At 42.2% G+C, this 25,023-nt stretch overlaps 1 protein-coding gene across 2 annotated transcripts in view; it reads left to right on the top strand.

Moving 5' to 3' along the window:
* The window catches only part of GPD2 (glycerol-3-phosphate dehydrogenase 2), a 206,578-nt gene that overhangs the window by 137,548 nt on the left and 44,007 nt on the right, over window positions 1-25,023 (top strand). The window lies entirely within an intron of this gene.

Here is a 25,023-nt window from a genome sequence, read left to right as displayed (position 1 = left end):
GTAGAAAGCCCCAGCTGTCTTTCTCCTGAAGTGAGCAGCCCGCCTTGTAGCCGCTGCACCAGCGGCACTCACTGCCACCTATTCCAAGGTCCGCTTCTACTGGGAGAGCCTCACTTTGGGTCTCATCATTCTTAGTTGGTTTTGATAAATCTGCCCTCCAGCAGATTGTGGAAAGTCTTGAGAGATGAATAAGGAATGATTTTAAGCAAGGTAATGGTATGCTCAGAAATATTTTAGGAATTGCTATGGAGGTATGGGGTATAGGTATGAATTGGAGAGGGACAAGAGTAAGTGATTCTTCTTAGGATCAAGCAAAAGAGGAGAGACTGTGATCGAATATACGTGCCAATGAAAAGACACCAGTTCTAAATCACAGTGTCATGCTGAGGCCTGGTGCTTGACTCACGTACAGGTAAGAAGGAAGGTGTTATTAAAATGATTTAGGTCTCAGCTCTGGCAGATTTGGTTAGTGATTGTCACATGAGCCAATTTAGATACTGTAGCAGAACAAGTTACTTTGGATGTTTTTAGATCACTCAGGAAGGAGCCCCGGGGCTGTGGTAGTTACGCATTGGGCTGCAATCTTTGTGGTCGGTAGTTGGAAGCCACCAGCAGCTCCATGGGAGGAAAGACTGGACTTTTTACTGTTGTAAACAGTTGCAGTCTCAGAAACCCACTGGGGATCCCTATGAGTTATGGTGACTTGGTGGCATTGAGCTTGGTATCATTCAGGTGGAGAGCTCCCAGTAGACAGCTCTGTGGTTTTGGAACTTGTGGTAGTTACATACTCTTGTGTCAACTTGAGGATATTAAGAATGAAGGGGTGGAGTTTAGCTTGTCAATCAGGTAACAGCCTGATGATGCCTTCTGGTGGGCGTGACCTTCTCATGAGGATTCTGGAAACTTCCCTCTTCCTCCCTGGAGGTGGGTCACACTCTTTGCTTCACATTCCTGTTGACAAGCCACATGGAATCATGCTGATGGCATCCAGAACCCTGGAGATGCTTCCACTGCCATTGGATCCACAAGATTTTTCACTCACTAGCCTGAGATCTTCCTGCATTTGGCATCAGGGCGAGTGACTAAGAGGGAGTCTGAAGAGGAATTTATGGGCTAGTATTGGACTTACGGCCTAATATCGGAGTTTGAACTAGGATCTGGATTGGGCTGGGATGTTTTCTTAATATATAATTACTCTTTGGCATAAAGCTTTCTCTCACACACTTGAGTTTCTCTAGTCAACCCGGACTAACACCAAACTCAAGAAATCTTGGAGGCTTTAATATGTACATTGTAATTAGACGCATAGGTTTGGAACACTTATGTAAGGAATCTCTTGCTTGCCTTATGTACGTGTATATACACATACACATCTATACATACATTGCATGCAAACACATACACACAAACATACACAAACATATACATATGTTTTATACACACATACCTGACAGGAAGGGTGAAGAACAAAAATAAAAGAAAAAATAAGGTTGGAAAAAAAAGGACAAAGCGCTGATGTCCAAGAAATCCATGGAAGGAGGTTTCAGAAATGAGGAAATGGTCAGATGGTGGAAAGAGGTCAAATACGTTTAGAATAAAAATGTGCTCTGGGTTGCAATTAGGAGGCTTGATAATTTATTGGGTTCCTTTTCCGAGGAATGCCAGGGAAGGATTCGGTTCACAAAGGGCATGCCTGTGGAATGAAATAAGTGAAGAGGACCCGGTGAGTGCAGATTTAATCTTTCACCATGAAAGGCTTTGCAGAGGAGAGCAAGCATTTGATGCAGGGGACCCAGGAGCTAGGGAACATATTTGGATGATTAATGGGCATCTCAGATGAGACTTTGTGCTGAGGGGAAGGAACTTAGGTGGGCGAGGGAGGTACCACATAGGAAAGACAAGCTCAGGCTTTCTGAGCAACTGCAGTGTCCACTAACTAGATTTTCTTATTTTTCTGAAAGGTACCTTTGTGACTTGGCCTCTGTCTTCCCTTTCTGGTCTTAAAAAAACATTTCCCAATTTGGAATGAATTAATAAACTAATGTCAAGTATTTTCCAAATTTTCTTTTAAGAATAATTTGGATTTTTAAAGTATTCAGTAATGTGGGTTTTACAAAAAGAAAAAAAGTAATTGCCCAACTGGCTTATGTCAGCAGTTTGGAAAGAATATCTGTCTTTAAAGAAGTGTCAGAGATATAAACCCTCTGGGGAGTGAAGCATGCCTGGTGCATGCTAATTTTGTCCTTACCCAGGTGGAAGAAAGAGATGAGTAGCCAAAGCCATAGGTAGTACAAAAAGATGTCAGTTGCAACCTGGTCTCAGTTTGGGGCTTAGCTCTCTCATCACTCCTATAGAAGAACAGTGGTTTACTGATTGATTGATGATTGATTGATTGATTGATTTTTACCTTGTATCATCCATTTGGGCTTAGCTCTCATCATCAAACTGATTTCAGATCCAACTATTTATTTATTTATTTCCGCTTTGACCCAAGATTTCAAAGGACGGACTGGCCAGAAAAAGCAATGTATTGTAACAGAATATTCAAATCTGGAGTTAGCAAAGCAAAAGGGAAGAGCCTGCTCAGCACTTCTCAAGCAGAAAGAACTGAAGAAAAAGTTAAAGCTCCCTTTTGTAATTCTGATGGAATTCTGTGGGCAAAATGTGGACCCAGGCAAGAAACATCAAAAGAGAAGACAGAAGGAGAACACAGAGACACTGTAACAAAGAGCTGGTCGACTTTGAACCTTGCTAAGAGGTAACGGACGACCAACGACTGATGATACTTGAAGAAGGTCAAGCTGCACTGAAAGCGATTGGGCAAAACAAGGCCCCAGGAATAGACAGAATACCAACAGATGTGTTTCACCAAATGGATGCTGTTAGATGCACTCACTCGTCTATGCCAAGACATTTGGAAGACAGCGGTTGATCTGCTGACTGGAAAATATTGGTTCTTATGCTGATTGCAAAGAAAGATGTCTCAACGGAATGGGAAAACTTTTGAACAGTATCATTAATATGGTACACAATTAAATTTCACGGAAGATAATTTAAAACTGGTTACAGCAATACACCAGCAGAGAACTGGTAGGCATTTAAGCTGGATTTGGAAGAGGACATGGCATAAAGCAGTGGTTCTCAACCTTCCTAATGCTGTGACCCTTTGATACAGTTCCTCATGTTGTGGTGACCCCCAACCATAAAATTATTTCTGTTGCTACTTCATAACTGTAATTTTTCTACTGTTATGAATCAGGTGACTGCAGTGAAAGGGTCGTTCGACCCCCAAAAGGGGTCGTGACCCACAGATTGAGAACCACTGGCATAAAGGTTATCATTGCTAATATCAGATGGATGTTGGCTGAAAGCAAGAACCACTAGAAAGATGTTTATCCATGTGGATCATAATAGATTATGGATGACATTGTGGAGAATAGTCATTCCTGAATACTTCATTGTGCTCTTTTGGAACCTGTACACAGACCAGGAGGCAATTGCTGGAACAGAGCAAGGGACTATTGAGGGTTGTTAAGGCAGGAAAGGCATGTGTCAGGATTGCCTTCTTTTAGCACACTTATTCAATTGGTATGATGAGCAGATCATTCATGAAGCTGGACTGTAAAATGAAGAAAAATGAGGCACAAGGATTGGAGGATTCATTAACAACCTGCAAAATGCAGCTGACACACTGCCTGCTCCAAGCAAAGAGGGTTGGAACCAGTCAGTCATTAAAGACTAAAGCCCTCGGTGTGGATTCGACTTAACACAGAGGGAACATCTTTCCTCACAACTTGCCCGACACGCAGTGGTACCAACCCCAGTCACCTCAGCTGTGGCTGATAAACAACCACAGAGACGGGATGAAATGAAAGGATAAAGCTCTATCTTGGCCGCTCACACAAGGAACCAGCTGGAATGAGAGGTGTCAAGGCAAACTCTTCAGGGAGCGGGGACGGGGGGAGACTTGCAGTTTTATCCATGCACACTAGGAAGTAAATTGAGTTGTGAATTATGACTTTTCACAGATTTTTGAGGAATGGTTATTGATATGCAGTAAGACCAGGGTATGATTTTTGACCAGAAAATGACTTGTAGGAACTCTTTCAAGTATTTTCTCAGTTGGTCTGATAACATCTTTCAGGCAACTTTTGATTCCTTGACCAAAGTTCCTTAATCCAGGGTGTCCTGAAGGTTGTGACAGTCCTTTCTGCACATGCTTGTTGGACCAGACTTGGTTCTGACTGATGCTTCTGTGCTAGGATACTTTCCTGAGGGGAAAGTGCTCAAAAGATGTCACCAGGAAGCAAAGTATTAATTCTGGTCCACATATGAGGTAAATTTTTTTTTTTAAAAATCTTATTATTAGGGACTCATACAACTCTTATCACAATCCATATATACATCAATTGTGTAAAGCACATTTGTACACTCATTGCCTTCATCATTCTCAAAACATTTGCTCTCCACCTAAACCCCTGGCATCAGCTCCACATTTTTCCCCTCCCCCCGCGACTTCCACTTCCCTCATGAACCCTTGATAATTTAGAAATCATTATTTTGTCATATCTTGCCCTGTCCAATGTCTCTCTTCACCCACTTTTCTGTTGCCTGTCCCCCAGGGAGGAGGTCACATGTAGATCCTTGTAATCAGTTCCCCCTCTCTAACCCACCCTTCCTCTCCCCTCCCAGTATCACCACTCACACCACTGGTCCTGAAGGGATCATCTGCCCTGGATTCCCTGTGCCTCCAGTTCCTATCTGTACCAGTGTACATCCTATGCTCTATCCAGACTTGTAAGGTAGAATTGATATCATTGCAGTGGGGGAGAAAGAAGCATTTAGGAACTAGAAGAAAGTGGTATGTTTCATCGTTGCTACATCGCATCCTGACTGGCTCATCTCTTCCCCAAGACCCTTCTGTAAGGGGAAATCCTGTGGCCTACAAATGGGCTTTGGTTCTCAACTCTATACTCCCCACCTCATTCACAATAATATGATTTTTCATTCTGATACCCGATCCCTTCGACACCTTGTGATTGCACAAGCTGGTGTACTTTTTCCATGTGGGCTTTGTTGCTTCTGAGCCAGATAGCCACTTGTCTACCTTCAAGCCTTTAAGCCCTGATGCTATCTCTTTTGATAGCCGGGAACCATCAGCTTTCTTCACCACATTTGCTTATTTACCTGCATTGTCTTCAGTGGTTGTGTCATGAGGGTGAACATCATAGAATGCCAATTTAATAGAAGAAAGTATTCTTGCATTGAAGGAGTACTTGAGTGGAGGCCCAATATCCTTCTGCTACCTTAATAGTAAACCTATAAATATATGCATGTAGATCTATTTCCCCATCCTCATATATAAATATATTTGCATATGTACATGCCTTTATTTAGACCTCTATAAATGCCCTTTGCCTCCGAGAAGTGGCTGCTGATTTTGAACTTCTGACCTTGCAGTTAGTTAACAGTTCTATGCTTAACCACTATGCCACCGGTGCTTCCGGAAATTGATTGGCACAATGGCTGCAGCATAGGCTCAGGTCTAGCAACAATGTAGGGAGTGCAGTACTGGGCAGCATTTTCCTCAGCTGTCCAGAGAGTCAAGTCACGACAAGTAAAGTTACTCAATAATATCGTATTAAGTTCTTACTCCGACAAATAATGATTTGATTTCTAGTCTGTGCTTTTGGCATGTGCTTCCATGGCATTTGCCAACTCTAGGCACATATTGAATTCATTATGTACCCTATGAATGTAAGTAGTAATACTTCCTCTTAATGAACATACGGCCACATCAAAGTGAGATTGTTTTACAGAAGCATCTCTGTAGTGCTCTTGAGAAGTTTTGAGATGCCTGTTAAATTGGAAGTCAACATGCGGTATTTTATGTTCTATTTTAGTGAATTAATTTATTATAATTTCACCCTCTTCTTAAGGTGAATAGAATGCTATAGTATCTTTTGGTGTTCAAGTCTTAGATTTAAATTAGGATTAGAATCAACACTTTTGCTCTTCTTATGTCTTATTATGTCTTATTTGTGACCAAGTAAATGAAAAGTTCACCAAGTAAGTGACTTTGACTTTACATCCTAAAATGTCGTGTTGATAAATCATATTCTACTGTCTTTATAAGGATCTGATCGTGGACCGTCGAAGCAGGTTAACACTTAGTGAGATGATGCTCCATGAGTTTGGGGAAGTGCATGGCAGTTCTTTGGGAAGTGGGGCAGTTGTAGGTGGCAGTGGTGGGTCTATGAAGTACAGGTGACATCACCTTGAACTACAGAGAGGTACAGAGAGCCCACTCTGTAAGAGAAGGGGGAGGCAGAACGTCAGAGTTCTGGCCAAGCAAACTGCCATGAGAGCAGAGTTTTCTTTTCATCCAAGTAGGAACAGGGAGGCAGCTCAGACACTGGAACTCGGTAGTGACGCTTAGCCTTGCTTTATACAACAGAAGCGACTGTAACCTAGTGTGTACGCAGACAGTCAGGAAGATCCGTCTGGGGGCAGTTTCTAATAATGGAGGGAAGAGACTTCTTAATTATCCTCAGGTATGGTCAGGATTGACTCAAAAGTTACTCAGGGCCTGTGTGGGGTTGTTCCTGACAATGAAAGGTTGACGGTAATTACAACGGGGTGAGGCACCTTGTCTGTCTCAGGTGGGAAGTAATGGAAACCATTGTGGACAATAATCAATGACTACTGCTTACAGGAAAGAAAACTTTTAAGATTCACTGGGAATGTGGCCTAGAAAACATGCACTCTGAAGAGTGGCCCCCGATTCTTTATTTTTCATAACACATGTAGATGCGTCAGCAACTGGCCTCATATATAAAATTTGAAAGTAAAACTACCAAGTAATTTTTCAATTTGCCGTAGCATTGTACAATATCTAAGTTTATTATTCATCTTATTTTGAATCTCAGGAATGGCTGGAAGTCTGTGGGTATGGTTAGGTTTTGTTTGTTTGTTCTAGTTTGCTTTGTGTTGTTAACATTTGAATTATCCTATGTGTTAACCATGCTATATCTCTCCCAGTAGAGATGTAGCATATTCATTTTTTTTCCACTTTCACTAAAACCCTTTTGGTTAAAGAGCTGCTTGTATGGTAGTAGATAATATCGCTGTAATAACTTATTAACAATGTCTCTACAGGTTATTAATTTACTTATTTTTTAAAAACTATTATAAATTTGTTGAGTGCAGACCCACCAGAAACTGTCTAGGACATTTGAGATGTCTTTCATTAGATTCATTAGATTATTCATTAGAGGATTCATTAAATCTGCAGAGTTTATTTTTTTCTTTCTCCTAGAGAGGAAATTCTAAATAGCCATGTCTTCCATTGGTGTGGAATAGTGGACAGCATGTAACAGGGTAGAAGCAACCTCACTTGAGGAACTAACTTTGCTAAGGACTTGTGTTTGGGGACCTCTTTCCAGGGCAACAGTGGCCTTAGACCTGTGACACTATAAGGCAGAGGAGAGCTGCCTTTGTGAGTTTGTGAGACTGTAACTCTGCCGTAGTAGAAAACCTCATCTGCACAGCTGCTGCTGGCTTTGAACTGCTCACCTTTGAGTTACCAACAAAATGAGTAACCACTATGGGAGATGATGACCGTTAAATAAAACTTCCTTTTAATTGAAATCCCCCCCAAAAAAAGGGGGGATTTTTTTTTACTTCGAAATGTACAATTTGAAATTAGATCGTAGAATTCGGTTAGCTAAGTTGTTTGTTGTTCTATCCTTTTGAATACTTACTGTGAAAAATAAACTAAGAGAATCCTTCCCTTAGTTCTAATAACTACTTCCTAAAAGCAATATGTAGGAGAAAGATGGGGCTTTCTACTCCCCTAAAGCATTACAGTCTTGGAAAACCATAGGAGCAGTTTCACCCTGTCCTGTGGAGTTACCATGAGTTGGAATCGACTCAATTACAGTGGAATCGACTCAATTGGTTTTGAAATCACAATAGACCATTTCATCTCCCAGATGAAATGTTATGAAAATAAAGTTAATCCTCAACATAATATTAATAAAAAAGCATAATAATATTGCAGTGACATAAACATAAATAAAACTCCATACCACAGGCATATTTTGAAAACCAGAAATTTGTTCTTCAGAGACAAGAGCACAAAGAAGAAATAGAGATGAAACCATGGAGCTACCACCTTGAAAGAGAAGCTTGCATTGAAAATTGTTGGTTGTTTGGCTGGTCAATAACCATTGAACCTGGGAGCTGACAGACATTATGAGAAATGGTTATGAGTCCTATGCTAAACAAGACTGCCACACACAAGGAGAAGAAAGATAAATTGAGTAGGATGTCTAGGTTAACAGTAGCTCCATTTGCATCATACTTAACAGTTTATGAACTTTTCAAATATATTTAAGCTTCATCAGTTCAAAGACGTTAGAAAATCTATGCTTACCAGTGAAGAATCAGACCGATGGAGAAACCGATATGCTCAGAATCTGCGTTAGCACACGGTGAGGTTGTGTCTTCTACTCCACCAGGCAACCATTTGCTGTCGAGCTGATTCTGACTTTGGGCAACCCACCTATGTCCCAGTTGAACGGTGCTGCCTGGGGTTTTCAGTGGCTGAATTTTCGGAAGTAAATTGATAAGCCTCTATTAAGAAGCACCTCTAACTAAGCCCACTAACATCAAGAAGCAGAGTATGCGCATTCAGTGTTTACACCACCCAGGGTATTGTCCTGAAATCATGGATCGTACCTCCATGAGTTCCAGAATAATTCGCCCGCCTTTCTTGTTGGTATGCTTGTGCACATTCTTCACAAACCATCAGGACTTTGGATTGTAGTCAGGTGAATTTGATAACAATTTGATAAGGTAAGGAATCTTTCTGTGATTGAACAATGTGGTAAGTATAGAACTCATCCTGAAATAGATAACTGTTTCCACACATGGCTTTTCACTTACAATTTCCAGGCTAGTCCTGGAAATTAAACTCACTGCCATGGAGTGGATTCTGACTCATAATGACCCCATGGGGCCTAGTGGAAGTGACCCTCTGGGTTTCTGCCACGATAATTCTTTGAGAGAAAGACAGACTTTTTCCTATGGTGTTTTGTTAGGTGGTTTTGAACTGCCAGTCTTTGCAGTTCCTAGCCCCCGTGTGCATCCACTGTGCCACCAGGGCTTCTGGCCCTTAGTGGTGTCCCGATACACTTACCATATCACTCACACTCAGAGTTACAGCCGGTGCCAGGTTGAGCCTTTTTGGTGGTTTTGTCAAAGTTGGGTGCATGTACTCACACAGATGAAGGGAAAAACCAAACCAATCGCTGCCATTGAGACGATGAGGACTCACAGTGACCCTACAGAACAGGACAGACCTGTCCCTGTTAGGAAGGGAAAGGAGGATTGAAGTCATGATTCTGTGTAAGTCAAGGGCTCACTGATGCATGCTCACCAGGCCCTTTATGGGAGCGTTGTTAGTTTCACATGTAGAGGCTTCTGTTATCTTCCTACATATATTTAGATTCCCAAACTTATAGGTGGCTGGAGGTGTATTCGAAATTTGATGACCACAAGTGCTGAAATTGTCTCAGCTGGAAATTACCTAAGAGGTTGCCTGGCTCTGCTTTATGTCACCAGCAATGTGAAAACCGAGGCTCAGGGGTTATGACTTGCCCAAGTCACTGTGCTAGGTCAGATATTCAGGAAAAGAAATCTGATTGATTTAAGGAGCAAAGGAATTTGTCAAATAGATACTGACCAGTGGACAGAATTGTTGGCTGAAGATCCAGAATGGACAAATGAAGGTCAAAAAATGATTTGCAGCAACTAAAGCCACAGCCAAAATCCTGTCGCAGGACCAGTGCACGCAGGACTTCATTGCAGGTCGCCATGCGCCATATCTATATCTGACACTGACATGCCACCCCAAAAGCATGACAGTGCCACTGGGGTTGCCTCTGTCTCCAGATTGGTCTGCCCAGGCCCCTTTCTTTGAATCCCTCACTCTCAGTTGGAAGTGTGTGTTGGACCTCTGCCTCTGAGAGCTTTCTGCTTTCCAAGGCTTACACGGTAGGGCAAGAGATGCTGGGAAGGAAGCCAGACAGAAAAAAATTTAAAATCAAATAAAAACCACCCCCCACACCTTGTAATCATCCACTCTAGAAGCATACCTGGCTAGGGTATTTGAAAAATTACCACTCACATCTTTGCTGGCCTTTCCCAGGACACCAGATTTAGAACAAGTATTGACTTCCTTTGTAAAAACTTGGAGAGCCACTGGGGTTTTGAAGAAAAATAAATTCTCTGGATTAAGATTGGTTAGCTCTCATATTTTGAAATCCTCTATTGGCCCATCTGTGTTGTTTTCCTTTGAACTGGAAATCATCCCCTATCTTCCTCTCTTTTGTGATCTACAGACGGAAAACACAAAAACACCCTTGCATGTGGTAAAAAGTGAAGAATGGAAGACAGAACAACAACAACAAAAGAGCAAATAGCACTTATAAAGTGTAGAGATCAGAGATTAGCACTACACATTTTAGGGAATGTCGGCCAGCTTGATGAACAGTTAACCACTCAGAACTGCAAAGTTTGTAAATATATTTGTACATATGTAAACATATTTATATATAACGATAGGGAGCTAGATCTATGTACTTGTATCTGTACGTTAAGTATTAAGGTAGCAGATGGGCATTGGGCCTTGACTCAAGTACTCCCTCAACACAAGAACACTTTGTTCTAATAATCCAGCATTCTGTGATGCTCACCTTTCCGACATGATCGCTGAAGACAAAGCGGGTGCATAAGCAATTGTGGTGAAGAAAGATGACGGTGCCTGGCTATCAAAAGATACAGCATCTGGAGTCTTAAAGGCTTGGAGACAAACAAGCGACCATCTAGCTCAGAAGCAACCAAGCTCAAGTGGAAGAAGCACACCAGCCTCTGTGATAATGAGGTGTCAATGGAATAAAGTATCAGGAATCTAAGACCCAGAACAAAATCATATCAGTGTAAATTGGGGGAGGGAAGGCATGGAGTGGAGACCCAAAGCCCATCTGTAGACAGTTGGACACACCCTTACAGAATGGTCACAAGGAAGAGACGAGCCAGTCAGAGTGCAGTATAGCACCAATGAAACATACAACTTTCCTCTAGTTTTTGAATGCTTCCCCGCTCAAACACACCCAACTACAACCTCAGTTCTACCTTATAAATTGGATTAGACTAGAACATGCACACTGCTACAGCTAAAAGCCTGCAGCACAGGGAATCCAGGCTAGATAAACCCCTCAGGGCCAACAATGGTAATAGAGATATTAGGAGGGGAAGGGGAAGGTGGGGAAGAAATGGGGAAATGATCACAAGGTCAACATATAAGCCCCTCCCAGGGGGATGAACAACAGAAAGGTGGGTGAAGGGTGACAGAGGATGATGTAAGATATGAAAATAATAATAATCTATAACTTAGCAAGGGTCCATGAGGGAGGACAGGTAGGAGAGGGAGGGGGAAAATGAGCTGAAACCAAGGGCTCAAGTAGAAAGAAAATGCTTTGAAAATGATAATGGCAACATATGTAAAATGTGCTTGACATAATGGATGAATGTATGGATTGTGTTAAGAGATGCAAGAGCCGTCAATAAAAGTATTTAATAACACCCCCCCCAAAAAAAAACCCAAACCTTTTAATGATAGTTTAATATTTACTAAAGATCCCTGGTGGTACAGTGGTTTATCACATAGCCTTAACCAAAAGGATGGTGCGTGTAAGCCCATCAGCTACCCCCGTGGAGGAAAAACTTTCTGATTGGCTCTTGTAATGATCACAACCTAGGAAACCCAGTGGGAAAATTCTACTCCGTCAACCCTGTCCTATGTAGACCCACCATCAGTCAGACTTGACCCAATGGTCTACAACAGCAGCCAAACAGATTGAGGGCTGTTGTGTTTCAAGGAAACTGGTGACAGGGGTTAAGCATTTAACCGTTAGCCGAAAGGTAGTTCGCTTTCCCCAGCTGCTTGTGTGGAAGAGAGGTGTGGCCCCATGTTTCCACAAAGATGGCAAGCTCAGAAACCATATTGGACGGGTTACCTGCGCTGGAGGGCCACTGTGAGTGGAGACTGACTGAGGAGCAGGGAGTAGTTTGTTTTTAGTAACACTGTTGCAGCACGTGGCAAATGCCTCGCTTCTTTCCCTCAGTAGCTGGAGGAAAAGAATGCTAGAGGAAGAAATTCGCTTGATGTTTCATAGTCAATAGAGTTGGGACTTAGATGTAGGCATATACATATATATAAACCCAAACCCTAAAAAACCCAACACAACTTATGGTAACTGCCATGCAGTCTATACCAACTCATAGAGACCTTATTGGATAGGGTAGAATTGCCCCTTTGTGTTTACAAGAGTAAGTCTTTATGGGAGTAGAAAGCCTCTTCTGTCTTCCAAGAGTGTCCCAAGAAGCAGCTGGTGGTTTGGAACTGCTGATCTCGTAGTTAGCAGCCCAACACATACTCACGGTACCCGCGGGGCTCCTGCTCCCAGGGAAAGAAGCTTTGCAAGGCTTCCTAACATAGAAGAGAGAGTGAATCCCTTTAGTGAATATGTTAGTACAACTAACTCAGAATCCCTGAATATCACTGAATATTCTGAATATCACGGAATCCCTCTAGTGATATGTTAGTAAAACTTCAAAGGAAGGAGAAAGGAAATGCTGTAGGAAACTCAAAGACTGTGAACCTGTGTCATTTCAAAGCTAAACTGTAAAGTTGCATTTCTTGTGCTTTGATGTCCAGGGCAGCTCATAGGTCCTGGTAGACCCGGGTCAGTTTTTGCTCCCCACTGGGGTTTCCTAGCTCAGTGCCTGGGCACATAGTCTCAATGCCAGACTCACTGCCCTATCATAGTGACCACCAGCCACACCTGGGGAGAAAATATGAGCTTTTCTAGTCCTGAAAGAGCTAGCATTTTGGAAACGCACAGGGGCAGTTCTGTCTTGTGGTGTCTCTGTGAGTCAGCATTGACTTGATGGCAGTGAGTTTGGTGTGGCACATAATAGGTGACCAGAAAAGGTTTGCAAAAGAAGTGAATCCCCAGCATCCTCTGGGCAGCTACCTTGGGTTACACTGTCATGGTCTCCAAACCTCAGCTCTTGCTACAGAAAGTGCTGTGCTCAAACCTAGACATTCCTGGATGATTTACCAGTGAAATCAGTGCATTTCCCAAAAGGCTAGAAGATTACCCCACTGGGGATTTTTTAGGCCACAAAATTGTGTGGTTGGTAACAGAGTATCTCTGGTATCTCTTGCTTCATGACTTTACAACCTGATTTCAATTCTTTTATTGTCATATATTCTTCATCTTCCTCGTTTCCTCTTGTGTTAGTCCGCGTTGACGAGCGATACATCCATAGATACTCGTGTATATAAAAAGAGCTTTATATTCAAGAGCAATTGAATATTGAGAAAGCATCCCAGCCCAGTCCAGATCAAGTTGGTAAGTCCAGTATTACCCCATATGTTAATACTAGTCCATAAATTCTTCTTCTGACTCACGTAGCCATACAATGATGCTGAATGCAGGAAGATCACAGGCCAGAGGGTGGAAAGTCTTGTGGATCCAGTGGCAGTGGAAGCATCTCAACACTGGCAGGGGTCTCCACATGACTCCTTCAGCTCCATGTGTTTTGTGGACATGAATGTTTCTTAGGGAGTATGTGTGTCTGGCCTCCAGTGAGCTATTTATCTCCTGAGTGCCTCCAAATGATGTCATCAAGCTGCGACCTGATTGACAGGCTAAACTCTAGCCTTTCACTCATAATAGTCTCAAATTGACAAGAGATTATTTAATCACTGTGCCCCTCTTAATTGTTAGAAAAAAATGTTTGGGCTTTGCTAGAGAGGGAGCACTGATTGACTTGGCACTTGCGTCCGTTCTTCACACTGTAAGTTAATGTACAGAGCATTTTTGTACACATGGGCTCATTACTATCTAACGGGTCCTGTGATGTTGCAGGTCACACCCAGGTTCATTTTGGTTCAGTTCCGGCGAGATGCCTGAAGTGTCAGGAGAAGATGTACTTACTCCTCATTGGAGTCCTTTAAAACTTTGTCAAGAAAGGAAAATCCTGAGGGTATAGAAACTTTATGTACTTAGATTTGTCATGTTACAGCACTTCACAATGTTTCCTTTCCTTGGGGCCAAAGATCGCAGACCTGCACTGATTGCTAATTATTCAGATGTAAATAGCTTCTGGGGAACTGTGGGTGAGACCAAGGGAATGGGGAAGGAGCTAAAGGCCCCCCCCCCCCCCCCCCCCCCCCCCGCAATGAAAAGAACATCGTGAAGACAATGGCTGGGCTGAATTATGATGCAGGTCACATCCTGGGCCTGCATTTAATTGTACCTTTGTATTCAATAATAAAAAATGATGACAGGCTCCGGGCTAACAGGTGTCCCTTCCTGAGATCTGTCTGTGTGGGTAGGTGACAGCAAATTACTCCAATTCATAAACTTGGAAGATTATGCTTTTATTTTCAGTTTCACCAGGCTGTGAGGGAAGACAATCCTGAAAAAAAAAAAAGAAAAGTATATCAGCTCAGAGATATTTTTAAACTTAGTTCCTGATAAATTTATATTAGTGAAACCTGAAAATGAAAAACCACACACACAAACTCACTTTGCAGTCACAGATGTAACCGGACGGGATTGTACTCATCCCGCTGTCACCTTCCTGGTCTTGTAAGCACCTTACAACATTGGGTTCAAGGGGATCGACATTGATAGGTGATCCTGCATTCGGACTCCATTGCCCTCCTTAGGCCCCTTCTCCATCTCTTGCTAAGATTTGACCACGTGTCCCGGGCACCATTTCCCAAAGGCAGCACATGCTCCAGGACATTGCTTTCCCTCCATGTCCATGATTGCGATTGAGAATCATCTGACCCGTTGGTTTCAGTTGATGCTGTTGTTGGATGTGGTTCCCGAGAGCCGAGGCGAGGGCAGTCTTATTCTGCTTATTTGGCAGTGGATGCCTGCTCCCTGGTACTGTTCTTGGCACATAATGATACGTTCTCGAACAAGGTGTGTGGAAGAGATGCCTGCCTCTGTCACTTGCAGTTCTGGCCAGCCATCGGACCCTTTCTTGCCATATTGTTATTCCCACGCTCCTTGGTTTGAGGGTGCTGCCACCAGAGATCTTGTAATAGAAGACATTCTGTGCCTATCGTCTGCCAGGTAGCTGGGTAAAGAGAGACTGAAGAGTCCTGGGACGCTGTGGATGACATATTTAGAGTGGGGGGTTGAGGGTTAGGGAATGAGGTACTGTCCGACCATAGAACATGCTTTTCTTACTAGTGCAATCCCTGGCCTGCGATTATATTTTGCAGTCACGTTCATTCATCACAAATATTTACATATCTGTCCCACCCACTCACAGATAGCAACTTAATGCCAACTCATTGCAACCCTGTAGGATACAGAACTGCCTCAGAAAGCCTATGAGAAACTTTTACATCTTTCCAGAAGCAAACTGCTCATATTTGCCCCTGGGAGCAGTGGTGGATTCGAACCATTGGACAGAAGTTAGGCTGATAGTAGATGTAGGCACAGTGTGCCAGGAAACACAGAGGAAGGGAAAGCGTTGTGCCCGCGAGGAGTCAGAGAACATTTCATATAGCAAAGACTAGAAGTAGATTAGGCGTTTGCCCCAGAGGGTAGAATGTGCCACAAGTCAAGTTTTATTTGAAGGTGAGCAACTGTGGTCATTTAGGGCAAGTCAGGGTGTCAGGGAAATTGAGATGATTCGGATCCCTCTTTAAGCACCCTATGTACTAAATAGCTCCTGCGGTTACTTATATAACGTCAGCACCTTGACGTTATATATTTATATATAGTTTCTATAGGAAAATGGATTGATTTCTAAACAACTCTCTTAGGACACAGCCTTGAAGCTAGAAAGCCTATTTTTAAGTTGGAAGTGCCTTTAATAGAAAACTGTCTACATTTCCCATAGAAAGTCATCATTACCATACGGTTTTCGGGTTGTACAAACGGTTGAGTGCTTGGCTGCTATGGGAAAGTTTGCTAGTTTGAGCCCACCTCTAGGCACTTCAAGAGACCTGCTTCTTAAAGGTCCCAGTATTGAACACCAGATGGAATAGCTATCTCGTACACACATGAGCCTCCATGCTCTGAATGGACAGAACGGCTACGGTACAGCACAACAATGGTGAAAACGGAGGCCGTTGCAAAGAATCGGCTTCATGGCCTGCGTTATTGGCAGCTCTTGGACTTCGTCTTGGCTTTAGTTCAGCCTTTCTCCTTCTCTCCATGGACCTGGTGCTCACGCGTGGAGCTGTGGGCTATGGGTCAGCTGCGGCTGGATAATTAGTATACCACTTTCCACATGCCTCTCATTCTCCTCTTGAGCCTAGGTATGCTTTTTTCCAGGCAGTGGGAGAAGGCAAGAGGGGACACAAAAACAAGCAGTGCTTTTCATAGCCTCTGAGCCAACATGTCTACTGGCAACCCTTTAGGAGCCCTGGTTACACTGTGGGCTGCTGACCGCCAAGTCCGCAGTTTGAAACCATCAGCCGCTCCTAGGGAGAAAGATGAGGCTTTCTGCTCTGGTAAAGAGCTATAGCCTTGGAAATTCACAAGGGCAGTTCTACCCTGTCCTATAGGGTCACTAGGACTTGGAGTTGACTCAGTGTCAGTGAAAGGATTATGCCATTGGCCAAAGCAGTTTTGGTTGACAGTCTGAAGTCTGTGGGCAGGTGAGCACATTCTTTAGAATTACAACCAAAGGAATGACCACAAGAAAGACCTGGGACAATGCCTGCGTACGGTATCACACGTAAAACTTCATCAAACAAAAATTTAAAAATAATTCTAGACCTAATAGGGTAAGTATATAATCAAATATAAAAAGTAACATATTTGAGATAAACTTTTACCTCCATCTAACTTCTGATTTTTTTTACACCCCCGATTTTTTTAAAACATTTGATTTCCTCATAAAACACTTGTAGTTTGCGCTTAAAATTTTTTTAAAAAAATTTATTTACGTATATATCATTCACGTACCATACAATTCAATTGTTTAAATAGATTAAAAAGTTATGCAGTAATCACCACACTTAATTTTAGACATTGGCTTTGTTCTTGTAACTATTCTGATTAGCTCCTCATAAGCCGCCAGCCCTGTCCTGGCCCTAAGGAACTATTAACCCAGTCGCTGTCTCTGTAGATTACTTATTTTGGATTTCATATAAAGAAAATCAAACAAAAAAACTGCAACAAGGACAGCAAAATAAAACACAGGAAAACTTTAATCCAAGAGAAAGTGGAAGATAATAGAAACCAGAACAAATGAAAAATAGTCCCAAGGAAAAACAAATAATAATATGTTCAATTTTAATTAGTCTCTGCAGCAATCTACTTTCCAATGCACTTTTTCTGAGAGCAACACTGTTCACATCCCTGGTTAATGGTCTGAGGGGATTTGGAGGCTTCATTCCGCAGGAGGCTCAGCAAATGGGTTTTGGGTTTTCAACGGCATCCAGAGCCTTCTGCATTCCGGCTGCTCAGGATGTAGTTTGCTCTTGACTGAGGATTGCCTGGTCTCTTTCAGGAGCTCTTAGTACCAAGTGAGTAAACCAAAATCGAGAAAAAAGGCTGAAGCAAAATCTGGAAAAAGATAGAAAGCGATTAACGATGAGCTATTACATGTATCATATCAGACATAAACAGCCCTTGCTTGTTATAGGACACTGAGACAAGGGCAGAAATGTGCCTCATCTCCAACACCAGTGAGTTGACTTACACATCCCAAACTTGGCCGCCCGGTCACTCCGAGTCCCGGGCTGTTCTGCACTGTATCTTGAAAGGGGTGTTCTCTTTACCCTGCCTCATGGACTTCCCCGAACCCGCAAGCCCCCACAGATTCCCACTTTGGTAAATAATTCGCTGTTTAGAAATATATGTGTCCTAATTCTTTTTGCACATGCATGCTTTGATGTTTACCTGTTTAAATTTTTTGTTCTTGGGCATACATCTCCCCCCTTTGCTTCCCCTTCCCACCTCTCTCTCTCTCTCTCTCTCTCTCTCTCTCTCTCTCTCTCTCTCTCACACACACACACACACACACACACACACACACACACACACACACACACACCTCTCTTGCTTTGCCTCCACTTTCACTGCGCCTGTCTGCAAGTGATGTTTTATATGCAAGGATTCTATAAACCAGCAGGAATTTGGTAGGTTAGCCTTGGAATTAACTTTGCCAGCCCTCTAGAAGCCTCAGCAGACATGGTCAGTGACATGGTCAGTCTGAGACAATGAAACATGCTGTGTGAATTTGGTTAAAAATGGGATGAAAGCTTTAGGGATGTATTTGGTCTTTTAAAGCCTGCCCGAAGAAGAGTCCAAGTGATTGCATAAGACCCAGGGCAGGGCACAGGGTGACGGAAGGAAATATTCTTAACATTTCAACAGTCACAATTTCAATTGATGAAGAGGTTATGGACAAGTGTTACTTTAATTAAGAACTTCCACCCCATCCCCACCAGAGGAATTACTACACTGATTTCTGAGTTTATAAATAGGTCTGTATATTATAAACAGTGATTTAAAATAACACTGTATTTTTTTTAAAAGTGTATATATAGCATTTTGGAGAATTGAAGAATCTTAGATGTAGAAGACCCCCATGAACATGCCAGGTAACTTGTGACCTGGGGACTTTAATGTGTATTTATACTTAACACCTTTAATGATTGGTTCTCATTTTCCAACCATTTTGCAAATTACTATGTGTTTATAACCACAGTGCATGTGCTATCTGACTTTTGTAAACCACAACCCCTACCCTTGACTGTTGTTTCCTGGGTCTATTTTGTGTGGGTGTACGCTAATTATGTGGACATGCTGTAGTATGTGAAAAACATGAGACTTGCCAAACTTTGGCTTTTGAGGAGAGCTTCTAAACCATGTATCTTTCCGATAACTATATCCTAAAATGTGTGCTCAGACACTTTTGACGTGAAAATATTTCTTGATACCCTGTGTGTAAAGGCATTGTGATTTAGAGCAAATTAGTTTTGTAAGGTATTTGAGATTTTGTTTTTCTAAACAAGGGGAAACAGTTGCACTCCCACCTCTCCTGCGCTTCCTCGTTTATGAGTTGTAAGCGCAGTATGTGCACATATGTAAAATTTCAAGTGCAAAAGGAGAACAGAGCAGGGAACAGATTTTCCTAGTCCCCGTCTGGGTCCTTGTGCCAGTGCCAAGGTACAGCTATGCACTGATCATTGAAATACAGAATAATGTTGCCTGGCTCTAAGGAAATATATTTGAAAATCCAAACTACATAAGCAGATCAATTGGGGCGGGGGGTAGAGGGGTTTGAGATTATTGTATCGCATGCCAATGGCACACAGTACTGTCAGAAACTTTTTTTCTCCAGAAATAAAATTATAGGTGGCATAGACATACCTTTCAAAATGTCAAGAAGGGGGACTGGGGGACTGAGTTAAGAATAATGGGTTAAAAAATAAAAGAAGAAGGGAAATACTTGTCCCAGGAGGCATGCGCTGTGACCATCTGCATACTGCTGCAGGGTAAGGGGAATTGAGCGTGGAGAGCAGGGGAGGTCTGACTAGGACTTAGGGAGGTAACTGGGTTATGCTGAACGAGAAGACGGGAATTTCTGGAGGGTGGTGGGTGTGACCTCCTGAGCTCAGGGGGGAGTCAAATTATTTGTCCCTCAAACTTTAGGATTTTTTAAACAGTTGTAGCTGTATTCTGTGGGGTGAACCCCAAGGGCGTAATGAATAACCTCTCCCCCCTGCCCCTTGTCCGTATTGCATATAAGGGGTAGTTTGTTTCATTTTCTGATTTTGCACGTTAGGCGAGGATGTGTCCCTGCCCTCTTGCTCTACTCAAATTCTTGACATTGGCTTTCTGATACCAAGAATGTCTTAAACAGGAGACAACGTATTCTATTTCTTAATTAAAGGTAACATTAGAAATCCAAATACCTGTTTATTTGGCGCATCGAATGGGGTTGTGGTAAAGTGAGCATTTAAATCACCCGGTGCTGTAGCGTCTCTGACCCGTTAGTGACTTCAGCGGACAGCAGTCCTCCATGGGGCTTTCCGTGCAGGTCCACCACGGCCACACTTTCTGTAGACTTGAACCTCCAGTGTTAGCGGTCAAGTCTGTTAACCATTTCCAGCATCCAGGACTACAAACTCAGTAGTTACTCGATACTTATTTTGTGCAAGGAAGGAATTGACAGTACAAAGAGGAAGTTGGGAAATACGGGTTTGGTGATAGAAACAGAGTTGAGATCGCATTTTAGGGTTTTGCAAGACCGATGACTTCTTTATCACAAATACCTTTTATCAACAATACAAACCGCAGCTCTACACTTTGACTTCTCCAGATGGAATACACAGAAACCAAACTGATTACATTGTGGGAAGAGGCGATAGAGAAGCTCAATCTCAGAAGCTAAAGCCAGACCAGGGGCTGACTGGAGCAGACTGTCAACTGCTTGTGTGTTAGTTCAGGTTGAAGTTGAAGAACATCAAGCCAAGTATACAGAGCTGAAACACAGCCTGAGGATATCCCACCCAAATTTTGAGTACATTTCAAGATCAGACCTGTTGCATTAGACACTAATGACAGAAGGCCTGTGGAATGACATCAGCATCATACGTGAAGAAAGCAAAGGGCCAATAGAAAGACAGGAAAGCAAGAAAAGATCAAATGGATGTCAGAAGAGACTCTAAACCTTATTTTTAATTGTAGAGTAGCTAAAGCCAATGGAAGAAACGATGAAGTTCAGGAGTTGAATAGAACATTTCAAAGGGCGACTAACTGGAGAAGACAGAGCCAAATATTGTGATAAAACGTGCAGACATCTAGAATTAGAAAGGCGAAAGGAATGAGCGTGCTCAGGATCTGTGAAGTCAAAAGAACTCAAGAAACATTTCGAATCTTGGATTAGAATAGTGACAGACTCTGTAGCCAAAACACTGGAGGGTGCAGGAGGCCTCAAAAGGAGAGGGAAAGAATACAGAGTCATTCTACCAGGAAGAACTAGTCGGCAGCCCACCATTTTAGGAAGTAGCATATGATCAAGAGCTCATGGCATTGAAAAAGAGATTCAAGTTGCCCTGAAAGCATTAGCCACAACCAAGGCTCTAAAAATTGATGGAATACCAATAAAAATGTTTCCACAAGCTATAAAGCCCTGGAAGCACTGACTTGTCTATGCCAAGAAATTTGGAAGACAACTACTTGGCCAATTGACTGGAAGAGATATATATTTTTACCCATTCTCAAGAACGGTGACCCAATAGAATGCTCAAATTACAGAACAATATCACTGATATCACATGCAAGTTAAATTTTGCTTAAGATCACTCAACACTAGTTGTAGCAGTGCTTTAACAGGGAGCTGCCAGAGGTTCAGGCTGGATTCAGAAGAGGATGTGGAACACGGGACAACATTGCTGATGTCACATGGATCTTGGCAGAAAGCAGAAAATACCAGGAAGATGCTTACTTGTGCTTTATTGACTATGCCGAGGCATTTCAGGATAGGGATCATAACCAACTACGGATAGCCTTGAGAAGAATCAGAATTTATTGTGCTTATGTGGAACCTTGAACATAATCAAGAGGCAGTTATGGGAACAGAACAATGGAAGACTGCATGCATTGTTTAAAAGGAAAGTTGCTGAGCAAATCATCAGAGACTGGATGATATGAAGAATGGGGCATCAGGATTGGAGGAAAACTTATTAACAAGACTTATTAATATGCTGATGGTACAGCCTTGCTTGCTGAAAGTGAGGAGGGCTTGAAACCCCTGCTGATGAAGATCAAAGATTGCAGCCTCAGGATGGATTATGACTCAAACAAAGGCAGAAGCAAACAAAAAAAATTAAAATGCACAGAAAACAAAAACTCTCGCAAGCAAACCAATAGGTAACATCATGAGAAGCAGAGAAAAGAGTGAAGTTGTCAAGGACTTCATCCTGCGTGGAGGCAACAGTCGAGATCCAGTGGTGCGTTGCATTGGGTGAATCTGTTGTTCGAGACCGCTTTAAAATGCTGGAACACAAGGATATGACTTTAGAGGACTAAGGTCCACCTGACTCAGGTCACGGTATTTTCAGCCACTTCATGTACATATGAAAGCTGGACATTGAATACGAAGACCAAAGAAAAACGTGCGCATTTGGACTACAGTGTTGGCGAAGAACATTGAAGGTCCCATGGACTGCCAAAAGAACAAACAGTTTTGTGCTAGATAAAACCAGAATGCTCCTTAGAGTCAAGGATGGTGAGATTTTGTCTCAGGTACTTTGAACATATTATCAGACAAGTTGAGTCCCTGGAGAAGGACATCATGTTTGGTAAAGTGGCGGGGCAATGAAAAAGAAGAAGGCCCGCTAAAAGATGGATTGACACAGTGGTTGCAACAGTGGGCCTAAGCATAAGAACCGTTATGTCGGTGGCTCAGGATCCGGTAGTATTACCTTGTGTTGTGCATGGGGTTTCTATGATTGAGCACTGAGGCAACGGAACCTAACAACATTTTGTGCTTATTACTAAGGGGCGGGGGAGGAGGCAGATGACCAAGTAGGCTTTCTTTCAGCTGCCCTGTAATTTAGATGAGGACACATGGGAAATCACACAGTAAATGCAATGGGTTATAAATTCCACCCTGGTAAAACGCCCCTCCCCCAGCTCCCACCCCTGTGTCCTTCTCATCGTCGTGGATTCTAGTTTATCCCACTGTCTGGCTCACAGAGGGTTACTCACTTTCAAATGGGTGGTGAATGGATGGCTATAGTGTCTCAGAGACTACCAAAAAGGAATGTGCAGCATGTAATGTGAAGCAGAGGAAGGAACAGACAACTTTGCTTTGGAGGGATCCCCAGACAAAAGATGTCATAGAGAGATTTGAAGCGTGGATAGGAGTTTTCCACAGCTTACGGAATGGTATTCCACTCAGAAGAATTGGGGTGGGCCAAGGCAAGAATATTTGAAACAGCATGTTGTGTTTGGGGAGTTTCAAATAAGCTAGCAGTCCTAGAGAGGAGGAGTAGGGGAGTGGACGATTTGGGGTGCATGAGGATCATAGAGGGATCTTAGAAATATGTGACAAAGAACATTCCAGTCAAAACCAATAATGCCGCTGTTCTGAGTAGGGGCTAGAAAGTGAGGGCCCAAAGAGCTTGCGTGAATTCACATTTTATAGTTTAAAAGTATTTTGTATTAAAATGCATCTTAGAGTTTTGTTCTATTATGATTATGTAATAGAGATGAGACTTTTTACAGGAAACTGTCATTTAATAAGTGGAAGTTTTACCTGGTCCCATTTAGAAGTGATGACTTTTAGTAAAGTTGTTCATTGACACATGAATTTCCAGACATTTGTTCTATCTGCAGAGATGTATCTAAATGGCTGGGAGTTTCCCTACCACACTCCTGTAGTGAGAAACATTCCTTGATTTCTTGTACTATGAATTATTTACCTCAATTAAATAGGGTGTTTCATTGTTATGCACATAAATCTACTAAAAAGATTGGGTGCTATATAGATTTGGGTAATTTCTACTAGCAAGATGGTTGTGTAAACTTAGTTTAAAGAGAATATCTATAATCAATGAATTTTAATGTCATCTATCTAGACTGTGCTCTGCATGCATTTAACAGTGGCTCGTGCATATGCCTATTTCAATAAGGATCCCTACTTGAGTAATAGTTGGTTTCTTAAGTTTCACTTTAACTATACTATGTGACTATTTTAGTAGCAATTTAGGGTAATGCTTGGCGACAAATGACATCATTGCGACCTATGTTAATTTCCACATATAACTCAAGCATTACTCGCCTCCCTCCCCCCACCTTTCCCCTACCTTCATTCTATTGTTTTTGGATAAAATAGCTCCTCATTCTACATGTTGAAGTTTAATGTATGTTCTCCACTTGATAGAGCATTTAATTTCGGGGGAAAGGTTCCTGGCTGCTTGCATTAGTTCAGCAGATTTAGAGTAAGATGTTTGTGGGGAGGGGCGGCAGGCTCTTCAGTCATTGATTCTCTCTTTCTAACTCTGCCCTTTTAGCTGGAATAGATTACTTGAGTAGTGCTTCCAGCCCTACACAGACTGAATCACAAGGAAGGGGCTTTACATAAACCATTTATACTAAATGTTTGGTATGCTGGTAACATAAATCAACAACAATATCCATTACAAATCCATCCCTTTATCAGTGTTATCTTGATAGAACTGATCCCAATGTGTGGGAATTTGAACCCTACTTCAATACATCTAGCTCTGGGTAATTAATTATTCAGGGCACAGAGAACCTGGCCCCTGCAATGTAGAGTAATTCTTCCCGGTCAGCATTAACTCCACTGGCAATAATAAATAGAAAAAGTCTCTAGTGATGCCAGTATTTTAAAGTGATTAATCATCTTCCCCCCCCCCTCCCCCTAGTTTTCTTTAACTAGGATTTTTCAGCAATAAATCTTTAACAATACAGATAGGAATTGTTCTGTAATTAAATTTTGCCCTGCTTAATTTCTTACCTTTTATGCGAGGTTAAAAAAGAAAAAAGTTACAGTTTAAGGAGCTCAGAAAAATTCAAACCAAGAAGGGGGGGGTGGAAATCCTTTTATGGAATGCCGAGATTCTCTACGGAAGACGGAGCTCTTGATTTTGAATATTAGATAGAGCACATTCTTGTACAAATTGCTAATCAACACCAGTTGGGGTGTCAAATACTCTGAAGTTTCGAATTGCTTCACTTCCATGCTTATGGGTGGTCTGTTGTATGCATATGTTCTCAAAGGGAGAGAATGTTTACTGTGTTCCCTCAACTTTCCCGTCATTCGGTCATCAGCTTTGTAGGAATAGGATCTTTGTCCCCTGTTTTGAGGTACACCAAATACACATGATGAAACTGACATGCCTGACTGAGTAGGGCCATGGATTTTTAAGCA

The sequence above is a fragment of the Tenrec ecaudatus genome, chromosome 13 (genome assembly GCF_050624435.1).
Source record: "Tenrec ecaudatus isolate mTenEca1 chromosome 13, mTenEca1.hap1, whole genome shotgun sequence".
NCBI classification, from domain to species: domain Eukaryota; kingdom Metazoa; phylum Chordata; class Mammalia; order Afrosoricida; family Tenrecidae; genus Tenrec; species Tenrec ecaudatus.
Note: the sequence above shows the minus strand (reverse complement) of the source record. Positions and strands in the feature narration are given on the sequence as shown.